The sequence below is a fragment of the Colobus angolensis genome, unplaced genomic scaffold (genome assembly GCF_000951035.1).
Source record: "Colobus angolensis palliatus isolate OR3802 unplaced genomic scaffold, Cang.pa_1.0 Scaffold63, whole genome shotgun sequence".
Lineage (NCBI taxonomy): Eukaryota > Metazoa > Chordata > Mammalia > Primates > Cercopithecidae > Colobus > Colobus angolensis.
The window spans coordinates 515,583-527,848 of NW_012119932.1; the positions used below are offsets into that span (position 1 = coordinate 515,583).

The following is a 12,266-nucleotide window of genomic DNA, read 5'->3' on the forward strand; positions in this document are numbered from 1 at the left end:
AGGCTCAGAGAGGAGAATGGCGTAAACCCGGGAGGCGGAGCTTGCAGTGAGCTGAGATGCGGCCACTGCACTCCAGCCCGGGCGACAGAGCGAGACTCCGTCTCAAAAAAAAAAAAGAATCTTAACACTCACTCAGAAAACTTTAATGGTTTCTTATTGCTTGGAAATTTAAGCCTATTAATAAACTGCCCCTTCCCACTACTCCTTTTGTTTACTATAGTAGCTTCTGTCCTCTCTCATTTAGGGAAGGACATCATTCCCACTGCTTTTTCTCTCATTCCTGCATCATTGAATTTTCTGTTATATCACCCATCCCACAAACAACAACAAACTGCCCTCCCCTGACTTACAGTTTCCTCCATCTGCTGTTCTATTTCTTTGCTTTATAGGAAAAATCCTCAAAAGAATTATGTATACTTTTTTGTTTTTTTTTTTTTTTTGGAGATGAGTCTCGCTCTTTCACTCAGGCTGGAATGCAGTGGCGCGATCTCGGCTCACTGCAACCTCTGCCTCCCAGGTTCATGGGATTCTCCTGCCTCAGCTTCCTGAGTGGCTGGGATTATAGGCGTGGCCACCAAGCTCAGCTAATTTTGTTTGTATTTTTAGTAGAGACGGGGTTTCACCATGTGGGCCAGGCTGGTCTTGAACTCCTGACTTCAAGGGATCCGCCCACCTTGGCCTCCCAGTGTGCTTGGATTATAGGCGTGAGCCACCGCGCCCGGCTTATACTTAGTTTCTTCAGGCTTTCATCTTGACACTCTATGGAAGCAGCTTTTGTTAAAGACTCTACTGACCTTTACATTGCTAAATCCAATGGTCAATTTTAAGTCCTCGTTTTACCTAATCTACCAGCAGCATTTAACAAAGGCTTTCTTGAATACCTTTGCCTTGGTCTCCTATAAGTCTCTCTTGATTCTCTTCCTTATCTCACTGGTATCTCTGTCTGAGTATCTTTTTCTGTTTTTTCCTTATCTTTCTGTTACATTTTGGGGGTCTCCCAAATTTCAGTTCTTGAAGTTATCTTCTCTACATTCACTTCCTTATTTCATAGCCTTACATACCACTCATTCACTGATAACTACTAGCTCCAGACTTCTGCATATAAATGCTTATTTGGTAATTCACTTGGAGAGACAGACACATCCAAAACCATGCTCCTAAATACTCTGCCTCCAAACCTACTCCTTCTCTGTGATTCTTTATCTCAGTCAATGGTGACTCCTTTCTTCTGATTGTTCAGGAAATTAGAGACATTGTTGGCTCTTCTGTTTCTCACACCCCTCATGCAATCTGCATACAAATTCCATCACCTCTATCATCAAATTCTATCTAGGGCTAGACATTTCTCTCCGCCATCCCCCACTATATTTCTTCTCACTGCTGTAACAGCCTCCCAAGAGGTTTCCCTGCGGCCACCTTTACCTTCTGACACTCTTCCCAATACTGAAGCCAGAGTGATCTCCAAAAAAATAAGTCACATCATGTCACTACTCTACTCAAAGTTCCTGATCGTCCCATTATTACTCAAAGGAATATCCAACGCCGTACCATGGCCTACGAGGCCTATATGATTTGTGCATCTGTGCCTCCCTCAACACCCCTATTATTTCTCTAACATTATCTGTTTCTAATATCCCTCCAACTCAATTCTTTCCAACCTCATTGGCTTTCTTACTGTTTCTTGAATGCGTTAAGCATGCTTCTACCTCACAGCCTTGGTACTTGCTGTTTCCTCTGAGTGGAATGCCATTTTCTTTGATACCTGTAAAGCTCTTTCTCGCTTCCTATGGGCTTCTTTCAATATTACATTAATCAGAGTCTTTTCCTGGTGAGCCCTTGTAAATTAGTGGCTTCTCTCCAGAACCTCTCATCACCCTTTTCCTGCTCTATTTTTAGCCACTGGCTCCTCCGCCAGTTCTCCTCATTACCTCTCACATTCTACCTTGTCCTCTTTCATCTCCTATTAGATTGTAATTAATATAATACCAATCTAGATTTTATTGTAATAGTAAGACAGAGTACCTGTATTGTTCACTGCTGTATCCCCAGCAGCTGTAACAGTGCCTGGCATGCAGTAGGCCTTCAGTAAATATTTGTTCAATGACTCATTACATGAAACTCATTCAAGGCCTTCCATAACATTACACAATCTGTCTTTCCAGTGTATTTGCCAGAAAGTACACTTTTACACTTTAGCTTAACTGGACTTGTTTCTGTTTCTTAAACTATACATCCCTGTGCTTTTTTCACCTGTCATTTTGTTTCTGTTATTTCCTCCTCAGCCCCATTTGTATGATAAAACCTTATTCGCTTTTCACAATCCACCTTAAATGTCACCTCTTTTACACTCCTCAGCACAATTCTATACATCCTTTAGGACAGATATCTTAGTTAAATGTCATTTCATTCGTTTGTGTGCTGGCCTTATACCCTTTACTAGATTGTAAACTTCCTAGGATAGGAATATCTTTTCAACATATGGTGCTGGAACAATTGGACATTCACGTGCAAAAAAAGTGACTCAGGACACTGACCTGTAAGCTTTTACAAATATTAACTCAAAATAAATCACAGATCTAAATGTAAAATGTAAAACTATAAAACTCCAGAAGATAACACAGGAAAAAATCTAGATACCCTTGGGTTTGGAAATAAAATTTTTATATGCAACACCAACAATGCCATCCATGAAATAAAAAATTGATAAATTGGGCTTCACTAAAATTATAAACATCTGCATTGTGCAAGTTTATTTTAATAAAAAATGAAAACAAAAAATTCTCTCCAATCACACTTCTTCGGACTGTGCTATTTTCCTGCCAGGACACTGACTAATAGATCCAGTCAGTCATTGACTTCTCTTCAACTCGAATGTTGCAGATTTCTGGTCACAGATCTCACACATGAAAGATTAGAGTTTTCCCTCCACTGGACCCTGAAGTTACTCATTAATTATTTACCCCTCCACAGGAGACTTCCTAGCTCATTTTAGATAGCAGTGGTCCAAAAATGTCTATCTTTCAAGCTTCCAATATCTATTTTCCCTCTTCTTCAAATGGAAGCTAATACAAACTCACTCCGGTTCCTTCCCTTTTATCTCAAAATGTCAGTATATTTTCACCTATCTTCTCATACTCCCTCACCCTCATACACACTTCTTTTTCACTTTCCAGGGTAGAAGTGCCGCCTTTCTTTTTCAGGGTTAACCCTTTCCACCTGTCTCTCGATTTTCTTTCCTGTGCAGCTTGCTGTATCATGCCGTCAGAAGCTTCCTTTCCACAGATCCATATTCTCAGTTGATCACGTCTTCCATCATCCTAAGGTGTACAATCCTCAATTTGCTGCTTTCTTGTTAAGAAAATAAAACCCGGCCGGGCGCGGTGGCTCAAGCCTGTAATCCCAGCACTTAGGGAGGCTGAGACGGGCGGATCACAAGGTCAGGAGATCGAGACCATCCTGGCTAACACGGTGAAACCCCGTCTCTACTAAAAAATACAAAAAAAAAAAAACACAAAAAACTAGCCGGGCGAAGTGGCGGGCGCCTGTAGTCCCAGCTACTCGGGAGGCTGAGGCAGGAGAATGGCGTGAACCCGGGAGGCGGAGCTTGCAGTGAGCTGAGATCGGGCCACTGCACTCCAGCCTGGGTGACAGAGTGAGACTCCGTCTCAAAAAAAAAAAAAAAAAAAGAAAAGAAAAGAAAAACCAAGCCACAGACTAGGAGAAACTATTTGCAAATCATGTTTCTGATATTAAAAAAAAAATGTATCTAATGACAGAAATAGTGTCTTATACCTACTTGCAACTCTTAATTAGATTCCTCCATAGTTTTTTTTTTTTTTTTGAGATCGTGTCTCGCTCTGTCTTCAGGTCAGAGTGCAATGGCGCAATCTCGACTCACTGCAACCTCCGCCTCCCGGGTTCAAACGATTCTCCTGCCTCAGCCTCCTGAGTAGCTGAGACTACAGGCGTGCTACCACACCCGGCTAATTTTTGTACTTTTAGTAGAGATGGGGTTTCACCATGTTAGCCAGGATGGTCTCGATCTCCTGACCTCGTAATCTGCCCATCTTGGCTTCCCAAAGTGCTGGGATTACAAGATTCCTCCATAATTTTTATACCACTTAAAAAATTATGCATTTGTGTGGATAATTTAGTTAATATTTGAAGTCCCTACTAGATGTAAGCATCAAGATCTGCAAAACTATGCCTTTAGTTTCTTGTTGTATCCCAAGAATAAGAATATTGTTTAGAATAGTGTAGTTTCTCGATAAACTTTAGTTGAATGACTAAGTGACTGTATATCCCCCCACAACTTCTGGCATGGAATTTGCATATAGTTGGTCTCCACATTTGCTGGACTGAACAAGTATCATCTTATTTACTCCTCTATTTTCAAAGAGATTCTTATAAATATAACCATTTTTATATATTCTTTTTAAGACAAAAGAGGAAGAAATCCAATTATTCATTTAATTGAAGGGCCCTGAATTTTTTGTCTGTTTTTTCTGGACCCTTTTGGCTGCTACAGACTGTTCCTGGAGAACGACAGGGAATGGATGGTGAGGAGCAAAAGGATCAATACTTGGCTGGTTGGTACCCTCACTCGTCCGCTCCTGTGCATTCATCCTCCATGATGTTTTTGGTATTAGCTGTCAAAAACTTAGAAAAGATTTGGTCATTGTGATGATTAAAACAACCTCAGATAGATCCCTATCTTCTATGGTACAACTTAAAAATGTCTTGGCATGGATTTCATGGACCTTCACAATCTTGCCTTAAACAACCTTTCCAGCATCATTCTCCATCAGCTCTGTACGGAATAGCTCTCAACATACCAAGCATTTTCAAGACTCTGTACTTTGTTCATTCCATTTCTCTACCTGGAATTATTTTCCTTCCATGCGTGGCAAAATTCTACATATCCTTCAAAGTTAGGCTTAAATTACCCTCTCTGTGAAGACACTGCAGGTCTTTCCAGAGAGAATATACCACTGGTGGAGAAGTTCTCACATTTAATGAAGTCAATACAGGTTTATTGTTCCTGCTAGACTTGGGAAAGTTGTGTGTAGAAATCAAGTGTTATTCATCATTGTATGCCTTGATACAAAGATGCAAAAAACAAAGTGTCTTGAATCTTCATTACCTTAATTCAATATCCATGTTTGCCTGAAACCAACTGAATGTTTGAGGTTTGCATAGAAAATAGCTTTAAATGATTTTTTTTAGTATAATATTGGGCATTTCTTCAAAAGAGTAAGTACATCTACCTTTTCAGAAGAACATGTAAATGTTTCCATAATTTTTATACATCAGTGAATAGCTAATCAATCATGACTGCTTATTTTTCTGGTTAACTTTCATGTTTCCAGTATTAAATAAGTTTTAAAATATGCATACATTGATTTGTCAGATTTAGCTACATACCAAGTGCCATATATTAGAATTGTAAGGAAAACACATTTTGATAGTTAAAATAACAAATTTATGGAAAGTGATAGCTGTGAATTTTGAAGGGCATTGGCTTTAGAATCTTCTCATTATCACTTGCTTTTGTTTGTTTGTTTGTTTGAGATGAAGTCTCACTCTGTCACCCAGGTTGCAGCGCAGTGGCAAGATCTCAGTTCACTGAACCTCCGCCTTCCGGGTTCAGGCAATTCTCCTGCCTCAGCCTCCTGAGCAGCTGGGATTACAGGCACCCACCACCATGCCAGGCTAATTTTTGTATTATTTATTTGTTTATTTATTTATTTATTTATTTTTTGAAATGGAGTTTTGCTCCTGTTGCCCAGGCTGGAGTGTGATGGCACCATCTTGGCTCACCACAACCTCTGCCTCCCAGGTTCAAGCGATTCTCCTGCCTCAGCCTCCCAAGTAGCCAGGATTACAGGCATGTGCCACCACACCTGGCTGATTTTTTGTATTTTTAGTAGAGACGGGGTTTCTCCATGTTGGTTAGGTTGGTCTGGAGCTCCCGACTTCAGGTGACCTTCCCGCCTCGGCCTCCCAAAGTGCTGGGATTATAGGCGTGAGCCACCGTGCCCGGCCTAAGTTTTGTATTTTTTGTAGAGATGAGGTTTCACCATTTTGGCCAGGCTGGTCCCGAACTCCTGACCTCAAGTGATCCATCTGCCATGGCCTCCCAAAGTGTCATTGTTGTTTTAATAAAAATCTAAGTATGCAATTCAATCCAACTCATATTTATTGAGACCCTGCTATATGCAAGCATTTTCCCAATAGCCCCAAGTGTTGTGGGGTTTTTATAGGTGGAAAAAAATCCAGGTTGTACAATCAATGAGTTTCAAACTAGTGGGAGATGTAAACACAAATATTTTAAAAAACACAAAGTATATGGCAAATGCCAAAATTAAAGTAATACATAAAGTGAAAATAGCAAGGAGGGAAAATTAATTCCATTTTGAAAAAGTGGGTACAGTTCTTAGTAGATTTAGCATTTAATCTTGGTCTTTAAGCAGAAGTAGGATTCCAGTAACCTGAGGAAGAGTATTTGTATGTAGGAGTGGTGACTGATGGGTGAAATAAATTAATATAATTCATCACATCAATAGGCTAAAAGAGAAAAATGACATGATCATATCAATAGATGCAGAGAAAGCATCTGACAAAATTCAACCTCTTTTCATAACAACTCTCAGTAAATGAGCCACAGAAGGGAGCTTCCTGAACTTCATAAACAACATGTAAAATAGCCTACAGTTACAATACATAATGATGAGAAATTAGAAGCTTTCCTGCTAAGATCAGAAACAAAGCAAGGATGTTCTCTCTCTACACTCCTTTTCATTATCACAGTGAAAGTCATACCTAATGCAATAAGACCAAAAAATGACTTAAAAGGTATACTGATAAAGAAGAAATAAATAAAACTGTCTTTGTTCGCAGATGACATGATTGTTTATGTTGAAAATCTGAAAAAGTCAGCATAAAAACCTCCTGAAATGAATAAGCAATTAGAGCAAGGTTTTAGGACACAAGATTAATATAAAAAAGTCATTTTTATCCTATATACCAGAAATGAATAAGTGAAAATGGAAATTAAAAACACAATACCACTTATGTTAGCAACCCCCACTGAAATACTTAAGTATAAATCTAACAAAATACATACAAGAAAATTACAAAACTCTGATAAAAGTAATAAAACAAGAACTAAGTAAACGGAGATATATTCTATGTTCATGGATAGGAAGACTCAATATTATCAAGGTGTCAGGTCTTTTCAACCTGCTTTACAGATTCAATGCAATCCCAAGCAAAATCCAAACAAATTATTTTGTGGATACTGGCAAACTGATTCTAAAGTTTATATGGAAAATCAAAAGATCCAGAATAACCATTTCAATATTGAAGGAGAAAAAGCTGGAGGACTGACACTGGGCAATTTCAAGACTTCCTATAAAGCTACAGTAATCATTCATTGCTGGTGGGAATGAAAAATGATACAGCCAGTTTGGAAGACAGTTTGAGAGTTTCTTATAAAATGAAGCATGCTCTTGCCATACAATTCAGCTATTGTGCTCCTTTCTACCCAAATGAGTAGAAAACCACACAAAAACCTGTACATGGATATTTATAGCAGCTTTTTTCATAATTGCCACAACTGGAAACAACCAAGATGTCCTTCAAGAAGAAATAGGTAAATAAATTCTGGTACATTCAGACAATAGTGTATTTTCAGTGCTAAAAGGCAATGAATTATCAAGCCATGAAAAAACATGGAAGAAACACAAATGCATATTGCTAAGTGAAATAACTTAATCTGAAAAAACTACATATTACATGAGTCCAACTTTACTACATTCTGGAAAATGCAAAACTATGAAGATGGTAAAAAGATTAGTAATTGCCAGCAATTAGAGGACACAGAGAGATGGATAGGCAGAGAACAGAGCATTTTTAGGTCAATGAAACTATTCTGTACAATGATACAATTGTAATACCATTATACATTTGTCAAAAGCTATTGAATGTACAACACCAATAGTGAATCTTAATGTAAACTGTGGACTCTGGATGATAGTGATGTGTCAATGTAGGTTTACTAATTGTAACAAAAGTAACACTGTGGTGTGGGATGTTGGTAGTGGAGAAGGCTGTGCCTACATAGGGGAAGGGGACACATGGGAAGTCCCTATGCCTTCCTCTCAATTTTGTTATGAACTTTAAACTGCTCTTAACAATAAAGCTGATTTTAATAAAAAGCAAAAACAAAAACTCTCTTCAATCACACTTCTTTGGACTGTGCTATTTTTGCTTCCAGGGCACTGACTAAGAGATCCAACTAGCCATTGACCTCTTCAGCTCCAATGTTGCTTATTTGTGGTCACAAAACTCACACCTGAAAGATTTTAGTTTTCTCTCCACTGGACCTTGAAGTCTACTTATTAATTATTTTACCCATCCAGGGGATGACTTCCTAGCTCATTTTACATAGCAGTTGTCCAAAAATGTCTACCTTTCAAGCTTCCAATATCTATTTTCCTTTTTCTTCAATGGAAACTAACACAAACTCACTCAGGGTACTTCCTTTCTATCTCAAAATGATAGTATATTTTCATGTATCTTCCCTTCACATCTCTCCCAACTTCTCTGTGACTTCCAAGGTGGAAACATCGCCTTTCTTTTCCAGGGTTAACCCTACTAATTTGTCTATTGATTCTTTTTCCTGTGTAACTTGCTCTATCATCCTATCAGAAGCTTCCTTTCCACTGGGTCCATATTCTCAGCTGATCAAGTCTTCTACCATCCTAAGTTGTCCTTTCCTCAATTTGCTGCATTTTTCTCAAACTTTTGCAATCTCTACTCTTCCTTGTCAGCTTTTCAAAGGACAATCTGAATTCACAGAACCCTTCCTTATTTACATTCACTCAACTCACTAAACTCTGGCATCAGCACTGTTATCAGCCTCTTGAAAGTAAAACGACCTTCTTACCGTCCTTTTCAATTGCCCTCTTTAGATTTCATTCTATTCAGTTCTTCTGTGTCCTTTAACTTTATTGATCTACTGTCTTGAAATTCTCTCCTCTGTAGCTTTCATGGCATCTGTTTTTTTTTTTTTGACTCCTGTCCTTCTCACTGTGCCTCACCTCAATTATCTCCACCTCAGTCAATGACACCATCATCTCCTTCATGGATATGGAGAAAATGGAGTTTTGAGAAATTTTAAAGAGATTAAAATGATAAAATTTGGTGATGTAGTGGATATGGATTGAAAAAGATGGAGATTTCTGGTGTGTACAATTAAATAGATGATGGTATCTGTCAATGAGATAAATACTAGAGGAGTTACAGATTTTGTGAGGGAAGATAGTGCTTTGCTTCTGGGCATTTGGAACTTGAACACATTTAGGACATCTGTATTTCTCAGTAATAATGCCCTTCCCTGACCTAGTTTCCTCAGCCTCCAACGTCATACACTAAAGCTCTCTACATTCTGTTTACAGCAGATCATCACTGTCTCTGGGACATATGCCCTGCCATTATCCATTTACATGTGCTATAGATATGTTTGGTGTTTTTAAAAAATATTTATGCTCCTTGGCATTCTCTGAGAATCTTTGTTCTGTGGTTTAGTATTTGACATTAACTTTGGAAAATTCTCAGTCATTGTTGCTTAAAATATTTGTTTCTTCCTCTCTTCTCTTGGTATTCCCATTATGTATATATTATACTTTTTTAGTTATTCCACAGTTCCTAGATCTTCTATTCCAGTTTTTCAATCTTTTTCTCATTGCCTTTCCATTTCAGACATTTCTATTGATATATCTCAGAGATTCTTTCCTCCACTGAGTCCAGTCTACTAACGAGACCATTAAGGTTGTTCTTCATTTATGTTACAGTGCTTTTGATTTCTAACATTTCAAATTCCTTCTCAGAATTCCCATCTCTCTACTTACATTGCCCATCTGTCCTTGCATGTAGTCTACTTCATCCACTAGAGCCTTTATTATATTCATTATGGACTTACAAAAAATTCCTGGTGTGATAATTCAACATACCTGCCATATCTAAGCCTGGTTCTGATGCTTGCTCTGTTTCTTCAAACTGTGATTTCTGCCTGTTAGTATGCCTTGTAATTTTTTTTTTGAAAGCCAAGACTGGGTAAAAGTAACTCCAATAAATAGGTATTTATTAATGTGTTACTAACATGCTACAGGCATAAGGGAGGGGAAGCATTCTATAGTTACATGATTAGGTTTCAACCTTTTAATGCCAGTGACTTTCAGCTGTGATCTTCACAAGTGCCTCAGTCTCCTCCTTCTCTACTCCCCTCCAAGAGAAGGGTAAACCATGTTAAAAGGAACAGAATGCTCTGGCATATTTTTAAATGGCACTTTTTCCTCTCTCCCTGATGTAAACACAAAGGGATTTTTCTCTGAAATTTACTGTGAGAACTGGACTGATCTGCAGGTGAAACCTACACAAGTATGGAGGCCACCTGTGACTGGAATCTCCTATAGTTTTTAACTGTCAGACTGAGCCTCCAGCAATTCATCAATTACAGTTTAAATTTTCCCACCCCAGTAATTGCTCCCTTGGATGTCTCCAATTGCATGTTTCTGCTCCAATAAGCTGATATTTTCTGTATTTTCATACCTGTGGGGAGTGGTTTACCCTGTAACCTTACTTCTGTGACGGATCCAATAAGAGCTGTTAATTTTTCAGTTTGTTCAGCTTTTCACTGGTTGTTAGGATGGAGTGACAACTTCTAACCTCCTTACATGCTGGAGCAGAAGCTGGATAAACAGCCTGTCTTTATGAAGGTATGGGTACTGATAAAGGAAACAAACGAGAGCTAGTGAAGCTCCCTCTGCAGCAACTTTTACTACCCTCGGCCAGAAGCTGCAAGTGGACAAAGTGGTTTCCAAAAGCCAAGAGAGAGCTGTAGCTCTAGGGTTAGCACCACTGGATACAAGCTGCTGCCTTAGGTAGATCCTGGCCATTGTCACTTCCAATCTGCAGGTGCTTGATTGGTGCAGTGCACCAGGGTCAGCTTTCCAGGGCACACGGCAGAGGGAAGAAGCAGGAAGTAGACCTATGTATTAGTTTCCCATTGCTGCTGCAACAAGTTTATCACAAATCTTGTGGCATAAAACAATGAGTATTTATTCTCTCACAGTTCTGCGGGCCAGAAATCCAAAATCAGTTTCATCTGGAAATTCACGGTATCATCAGCAGGGCTGGTTCCTTCTGGAGACTCTAGGGGAGAATCATTGTTTTGCCTTTTCCAATTTCTGGAGGCTGCAGGCATTCTTTGGTCATGGCTGCATCAGTTTAACAGCTGCTTCCATCCTCATATTGTTTTCTCCCTCACTAACCTTCTTGCCTCTGTCTTATGACTCTTATGATTATATTTAGGGCCCAGCCACTAATCCAGGATAATTTCCCCTTCTCCAGATCCTTGACTTAATCACATCTGCATGGCTCCTTTTGCCAGGCAAAGTAATATTCACAGATTCCAGGGATTAGACCTGGGTATCTTAGAGGGTCATTACTGAGCCTACCAAAATCTAGAAAGGCAAATGGAAAATGCACACAATACAGAAATATTGGCAGGAGGGTAAGAAAACCTGGATCATATGTAAAAACAGTTTACAGAGTTTTCCATGAACGGCTGATTGGATACATGGGTGAAAAGGTGGGATTTCTTCATTAAACAATATTGTGCTCTCCATCTAAATCCTAGACTATTTAATAAAACCATAAATGCCTATTTCTAAAGTAAAACTTCCATTGCTACTACCTTGATCTTTAAGCCACCATTGTTTCTGACCTTGATTATTGCCAATAGTGAGAATGATCTTTTTAAAACATAACTCAGAAATGTCACCCATCTGGTCAGTACCCTCCCCATGTCACTCAAAATAAGGTCTCTTGTAATCTGATCCCACACCCACCCCATTGCTTCTCCCACCATATCTCCTAACACTGTGTCCCCACTTACTCCTCTCTAGCTTTCTCAATCCCTCTTGGCAGAGCCTCTAACGCCTGGCTCACTCCTGCCTCAGAGGCTGACTCTTCTCTCTGCCCAAAGAGTCACAAGCCTAAAGTACTTCTCTTGGTTGTGAGGTCTGGAATGACCACCGTTTTCAACACTGTAATCCCACCCTCCAACCCTGAGGACTTCCACTCCCTCTTATATTGCTCTATTTTTCTTTTTCTTTTCTTTTCTTTTCTTTCTTTCTTTCTTTCTTTCTTTCTTTCTTTCTTTCTTTCTTTCTTTCTTTCTTTCTTTCTTTCTTTCTTTC

At 39.1% G+C, this 12,266-nt stretch overlaps 1 protein-coding gene across 1 annotated transcript in view; it reads right to left on the reverse strand.

The window, feature by feature from the left end:
• MYO3A (myosin IIIA) overlaps positions 1 to 12,266 on the reverse strand; it is a 261,495-nt gene that overhangs the window by 136,679 nt on the left and 112,550 nt on the right. The gene's annotated exons all lie outside the window — the stretch shown is intronic.